We start from the raw sequence: 7,826 nt of genomic DNA on the forward strand, positions 1-7,826 counted from the left end.
GCAATTCTTACTTCATTTATGTCAATAAGAAAGAAGGACTTTCATGGAATTTTAAATAAACATTAAAAAAGTTTGTTTCTACATGGAAAAAAGAGTTCTTTTCATGAGAATAAGTAATTAATAAGAGGAATAACCATGATGTACAATATTATCAATGGATGAAAATAACGTGAATTTTACACAAAAATTGCAGAATGATGCATTATGGTATTATTTATGTTTTTCAAACCTCCCAAAGGATCCTTTGCTTCATGATAGTTGTATTTGTATGTAAGTGTGTAGAGATAAGGCTAGATAGTTTTGCATTATATTTATTTGATGACAATAAAGTTTGGGAACACAGAAATGTATTAAAATGTTTGTATTAATTAGCTGTCCTTTCGTGATGCAAAATACTTAAACATGCCCATCTTGACTTGACGATTTCTGTTGAGAAATCTACTGTTATTCTGATGGGTTTTCCTTTAGATTTGTTCTCTGTCTTCCTAACGTGTGAGTTCACCACTATAAATTTCCCTCTGAGAACTACTTTCATTGGATGTTATAAAATCTGGTAAGTTGTGTTTGATTTTTTCATTGAATTATAGATATTGATTAATTTCTTCTTTAATTTCATCCTTAACCCATTGGTTGCTGAGGAGGGTGTTATTTAATTTCCATATATTTATGGGTTTTTGTGGTTTCTTTTATCATTAATTTCCAGTTTGATCGCACTGTGGTCAACAATATACATGGGATAATTTCTGTTTTCTTGCACATGCTTAAGCATGATCTCCAGACTAGTATGTAGTCTACTTTAGAAAACATCCCATGTGCAGCTGATGTTGGGTGGAACACTCTGTATGTACCCCTTAAGTCCATTTAATCAAAAGGTTTGGTTCAGTTCTTCCACCACTTTGCTAATTTTTTGCCTGCCTGACCTATCTTTTTGAGATAGGTGGATGTTAAGGTTCCCTGTTAAGATTGTGAAATTAGTTATTAGATTTTTAATGTCCTTTACAATTTGTCTTATATAGTTGGGTGCTCCTATATTTGTTGCATACATATTTATGACTGTTATCTCTCCCTCTTGAATTTTTCCCTTAACCAGTATATAGTGACCTTCTTTATCTCATTGGATCATTCTTGGTTTGAAGTTCAGATTGTGTGAAAAGAATAGTTACCCCTGATTTTTTCTGAGATCCTGGAGTATGTAGTATGTAGTGTTTTGCATCCTTTGACTTTCAGCCTATGAATTTCTTTATAAGTTAAATGTATTTATTGTGTACAGTATATTGTTCTGAGTTCTGTCTGGGCACCTCCCCTTTATGCACCTGGAGTCTTCCAGGCAGACTAGCTCACCCCCATTTCCTGTTGCCACCTCTGTGTTCCTGTAGTTCTGGGCCTCAGTCCAGGCTCTGCTGGGCCCAGCAGTGTGCCTTAGCTCATCAGCTGTAGCTCTATTGAACTTGAACTCAACTGTCAGTACCTGGCTTGAGTCTGATTGCTGAGTTCCAGGACCTGGCTTGGGTCTCAATACTGTGTTTGGCATCTTCCAGCTAGCCTAGTCCAAGTGGACTGCTAGACCCCACTGGCTACACGACCTGTGACTTCTTCCTGGTAGACTGGCTGAGGTGGAGTATGCATTATTTTTTCTTGAAGTTTTAAAAAATAGTTAATATTTTTGGGTATAGTACTGTTCCCATCATTGGTCTAACACATTCCTCCATTCTTTTTCCATTTCTGGTTCACTTTTATCATGAATCTTAGTCATTCAGAAGTACTTTATTTTCTCAGATACATCAATTTTTTGTTTTATAAATAAAATATCTTTGTCCATTCTTTATCTTCATACTCCTTTATTTCCTAACTTGGCTTTTGACTCTTTTTCTTCAAATGCAAATTTTATTTTATTAATTTTATTGAGAAACAAATAGCAATGAGACAGTTTCAAAACCAATTAATAGGACAGTTTCAACAATTAACACATTGCATATTGTTGTCTTCATAGTACAAGATGCAGACAAGATATCCTGTCCAAACACTATTAGCACAAATCTTTCTTCTCAATGAATTAAGAGAAAGTAGCTGTATATCTATCTTATTTTGTATATACACATACAAAATGATCCTTCATTTGTATCCCTTTTTTTGTTTAGTTTTGCCAGAGATGAGTATTCCATTGTCATTTAAATATTGTAGGTGTGTGAATTCAGCGAAAATAACCCAATATAGTCCAGTAGTCCATAATAGTAGTAGCAATGTCAGAAGTTTTTGCCTTGAGGCTTTTACAGCTCAGCATACTAATATGGCTTTACCTTTTCTACCTTGTTTTTATACTTTTCTGCTGGATGGTTAAGACCAAGATAAAGCAACACCTACAAAACAAGAAATGTAACCCTTGTATCTGATAAGGTCAGTCAAGTCCCCTCAGGATTCACCATGTAACTCTGTATTGCACTTTGTAGATCCTTTGTCAGTGTCAACCATGTGGTTGAGTCACGGACATTGCTTCTGTGAAAGCCTGAGAGAATGTTTTCTCTCCATGTGACTCTACTTAGGCACACTCTATATGATCAGTCACTGTCCTCTGTGGCCCCATAATCTCCTTGATCAGAAAATTTGGGACAAATCCTTAGTTACAGGATGTTGCAGTACAGATTCTCCTATGTCCTGAGTCCTCACTGACCTTGAAAAGGCTAGGGCCAAAATGTTGACTGTCTTTGTAGTCTTTCTTTTTCTCTAATTTTTGGTCTACAAACTGAAGTTGTTAACCCTCCAGAAAAGAAGCTTAATGATATTATTAGCCTATAATATAGGCAGTTGAGCTTACCCTCACTATCTGTCTGAATATCAAACATTTTAGACATTACATGGAACAGGCATTTTCCATCAAGTATTGATATGTTAAACTTTAATATCCCTACAGAATGTGAGGAAAAAAAATAAAAAATATTAAAAAATAGGAATAAGAAATTACATATTTTTACACAGAGATTTAGAAATCTAACCATATACAGCATTGTAGCAGGAGAGTCCTATGACTTTTTTTTCCTTGTCTCTTGTTTTCATTTATTACCCTTTTTTTAAACAAACATTTACTTGAGAAACAGTATGGCAGTAATTGATATGACATGATAAGCAGTATGTATGCAGAAGACCAGAACGACAGACATTGCAAGCATGACCCTACTATCACACATTGCTATTTTCAGGGCAATTGCTTAGCTCACAGGTATCAGCATATATAGTTTGTCAGGGTGTGAATCCTACCATTTAACTGCTAGTTTCACGAGCCTGCTGAAGATTCTCAGGATCATTGCCTTAGCCATCTTTTGCATATAAATGTATGGCGTTGCCTCTTTCATGTTTCCTAGCTTTTCTCCTTGCCCTTTCTTCGTGGTTTAATCCTTGAGTTCTCACTTTCTTTTTAATTGCTTTATACCTTCCTATTTTTATTTCTTTTTTTCAGGTCTTACACTAGGGAGACTACACAATATTTACACATGTGGGTCTGGTTTATTTCACTTATGAATATATCTTCAAGTGGCATCCACTGAAATATAAAGTTTTCGAGTTTATCATTCTTTATAGCTGAATGGTTAAAAAAAGTGCCTTATCTTTTTCATCCATTCCTCATCTGACAGGCATCTTGGTTGTTTCCAAGATTAATTTGGCTATCACAAATTGTGCTGCTATAAACATAGGTGCACATATATCACTATGATATGATGTCAAGTGCAAATTTGTTTTGAACTCATCAGTGTTGCTATCACAGTAGGGAACATAAACTTGCACAATTCTGCCATCTTCCATTTTAAATATTTCCTTCTTTTCCTTTTACCTTGATGGATCATTACCTTCTCAAGAAAAGACAGATTCCTTCATTGTTGTGAATCTTATTCCTGTATTAAAGTAATGCTAGTCTAAAAGGTGGTTCACAAATCTTATATCTATTCTGCATTTTTCTACTTTTGTTTATGTAAGAATAATTTCCAGGATTTCACCCTCTTGGTGAAGTTTCCACTCCCCCTTTTGTAGATGTTTCCAAACCATTCCTGTGCATAATACCTCCAAGTTTCTCCTAATGTTCATCTTTCCTTTAGCAGAATTCCTATTCTAAATGTATTGGATATCTGCCCATCCTCTCTTAATTTTGGGGGTTTCTGTCTCTCTCTGTGAAGAATCCTGAGCTTTTATGTAGTTTGACTTGCATTGAGGACATAGAGATTCCTTTGCATATTTTAAGTTTCAGAGAACATTTCTGCTCCAGCTGGACTGCTAAGCTGTCCATCATCTCTAACATTCATCATTTATTTATAATGAGACATTTTACATCTTCTCTTTTAGCAATTTAGAATTGTATGATTCGGTATTATTGCAGTCTCCTTCCTGTGTGGTAGAATGTTGAAAGTGATCCTTATCAATGTGTTATGACTCTTTATCTATTAGAACTTCAGCTTTTGGAATCCACAAAGAACAGCATTGTGATATTTGCCTTTTTGGAGCCTGCTTTATTTCACTTCATATCATTTACAGGATCATCCTTGTTGCTTCATATTATGTGATTTCAATCTGATTATGTCTAATATGTTAGTGTGTATACAGACCACATTTGATTTCTCCGTGTATCTGTTTATGGACACTCAGCTTGCTTCCATATCTTGGTTATCATGCATAATGGAGTAAACCTGAGTGCAGACAACTTTGATGCATGCTTATTTCATGTCCACTGGTGAGATGATGGATCATTTGGTAGGATTAATTTTCTTTTCTTTTTTTGTATTTAGTACAGGGTATACAGGGTCTCACTACACAGATCAGACTCATAGTGATCCTCCTGTTTTCAGCCTCCCAAGTGCTGGGATTACAGGCACACGCCACCACGCCCAGTCTCATTTGCTTTCTCAGTGTGCCCCGGGGTGGACGTGGGAGCCAGCACGGCATACTGGAGATTGAACCCTAGTCCCTGCATCTGCTTAAGCAAGTGCTTTAATCTTCTGAGGTACCTGGCTGGTCTTAATTTTCTTATTTGAGAAAGCTTCATATGACTCTTCTAATTTACATGTCCACAAATTCTAAGAGTTTCATTTTCTTCTTATTCTCTCCAGTAGTTATTATCTTGTTTAGAGCTTTGATTTACATCTCCGTAATGATTAATAATGCTGAGAAAATTTTTCATTCAATATTTAACTGTTCATCATTTGAGCAGTGTCTATTCACCTGTTCATATTTTCATCAAATTATTTGCTTTTTGCTTTCCAGTAGTTTGAATTGTGTATATATCATGCATATTTATCCAGTTTTGATTGCATAGTTTGGAAATATTTTCTCTCATCATGTTGGCTGTCTCCTCATACTTACACTATTTCTATATTTGTGCAGTGTACTTCGTGTTTGATGATTTTCATTTTGTAAAAAATATTTTTTGTGTTTTTACTTTATGATGGTGCCATGTTGCTTTTGTGTTGGTAAATTTCTGCTATGTTCTGAATTTGAGCTGATTGTTGTACCATATGTAATGAAGGAAGTTTCTAGCTGAACAAATAAAACTTGATTATAGACAATGGTGGCATTCTTTTAGCATGAATGTAATCAATATCATACAACTGTATATTTTAAAAAGTTAAAATGAAATCTCTAATTTTTGATATATTTACTGTAATAAAAATTGATAATGTAATATATTCTAGCCATTGCATCAAATGCAAGGAGTGGGGGAATTGAAAAATACTGGAACTATATGTCAAACAGTATTTGTATGTGCTGAAAAACATAAGACATAGCACAAACACACATGCTATTATCTAAACTGATGAAAAGAAACACACATACATATATACATGTAGAAACATTTAGACATTTTTGATACTGATGTGTGTTAAATTAATTGGCATTCAAACACAAATATCCCTTCTTATGTGGTAGGGCCTCTTGCATTATGTCAGACCTGAAACTTTTGCGAAGGTCAAAACCAGCCTCTTTGTAGGCAAGTGCAGTTCTCATGTAACTCTCTAATATAAACCGTACCAAACCAGGTTATATAAAATTAATGTACACCCAGCCTGACTGTAAGATGCTAGTGTATGCCCATGTCATGGAGACACAGGCACAAAAATTTTCTGCTTTCTGTGTAAAAGGCATTTTTTTTCCCCATCTTGATACATGAAAATCCTGAAACACTGACTCAGGCTCATTTAAAGACTGAAAAATACAACAAATATTTGCCTTGGAGAGAGACATTTATTAACATATACCACCACATATAAGCTCCCACAAAGCAGCATTTGGAAACAAATAATATGAATATGCACGTACGTTTTATCGTATGTACGCTCATTTATAAATCTTGAATGTTAATGCAACTAATCTCTTGCCACTCAACACAATTGCATTCAGTTAGATACAAAAAATTCAATCATTTTTTTCACAAAATAACTTAGCAAAAACTAGTAACTCTTGTGTTTTTACAGATATACACATCCACCAAACGTTTCCAGACATGGGTTCACTATGTAGCACATGAACATACTACCCATATATTTTTTCCATTTTCTAAAATAAAACTTAATCTGTAAAGCACTGTATAGCTTTTATATAAGGCAATATGCTCACTAGAACTATATCCTCAAATTTATTACATTTCAGCTTCATCTGTGAATATGGAATTGATGTGACTGACAGTGTCTACTGGCTCTGTTGGACTCCCCTATTCTGTAACTTTAGTGAAAATATTGTTTTAATGAGTTGACTTTGTTGCTGAGAGTATTGAAGATATAAAATGTGAATAGTCTTATATTGTCATAAAATAGTTATACAGATTTTTAGATTGTTTCTGTAGGTTGGAGGATCTGAAAATGAAGTACAGAGAAGGTGAGATTCAGATATAATCCCCATCATAGAGGATTTTTAGGGAGGCAACTGTCCTACCTTTCTAGGTCTTCCTGAAGAACACAGATGGAACTATGTAAGTCTTCATTTCAGAATGATATTCAGTGGTCATGGATCTCTGAATCAAGGAGTCACAGGGAGGTAGATGTACTTGCAAGGTGCATTCTATCTTGAGCTTCAACTTCTAGGAATACCGTTCCCACAATCTGCAAAGAGGAAAAGTGCCTGAAGCCTAGGAACCACTCAGCATGAAGTTGGTTCAACCTTTGCTCATGTGGAACATGACATAGTAGTTCCGGCAAGCCTCACAGACCCTCAGATGTTGGAAGAAAATTATGATCAGGGTCTATTTAAAGAAATATCTCTATCCTGTCCTTTCCCTGAAGCATTAGTTCACTCCTTCCTCCTCCATCGTACTACCTCATGGTAGCTCTGCATTCTCTGAGAATGGGTCCTATAGTTGCAAATATTAACTCCTAGGTTTCTTTTCTCCTCTGTATATATGGATGCAAAGGGATAGTATTTGAACTCATGTGCAAGATTAAGTAGAGTTGAGGTTAGATCTGTAAGCTTTTCATTTTTACCACTGGAATTTATTTATTATTTTTTAAAAGTTTTATTTTATTGTTACATATCTGAAGTTCATGTAGCTTATGATAATTTGGGATGTACGTACTACATCTGGTTACTTTTTGAAAATTCCCTTCTCCTTCACTTTCCATCACTCCCTCCTCCTCCTATGTCCCATCCTATCTTTCATTTTTATTGATGCTATTAATCTTAGGTCATGTTATAGTGTATTATATTTATCTTAGTTCAGATTATTAAGTTCTTATATGTGAGATATCTTTCTTCTGGACTCTGAAGTTATTTTTGTTGTTCATATTTGTACATTCTGCTTAAATATTTTTAATTTATAAACAAATGAGTGAATATGTGGTACTTGTCTTTCCATA

Source organism: Octodon degus, unplaced genomic scaffold, assembly GCF_000260255.1.
Source record: "Octodon degus isolate 3935 unplaced genomic scaffold, OctDeg1.0 scaffold00146, whole genome shotgun sequence".
Classification (NCBI taxonomy): domain Eukaryota; kingdom Metazoa; phylum Chordata; class Mammalia; order Rodentia; family Octodontidae; genus Octodon; species Octodon degus.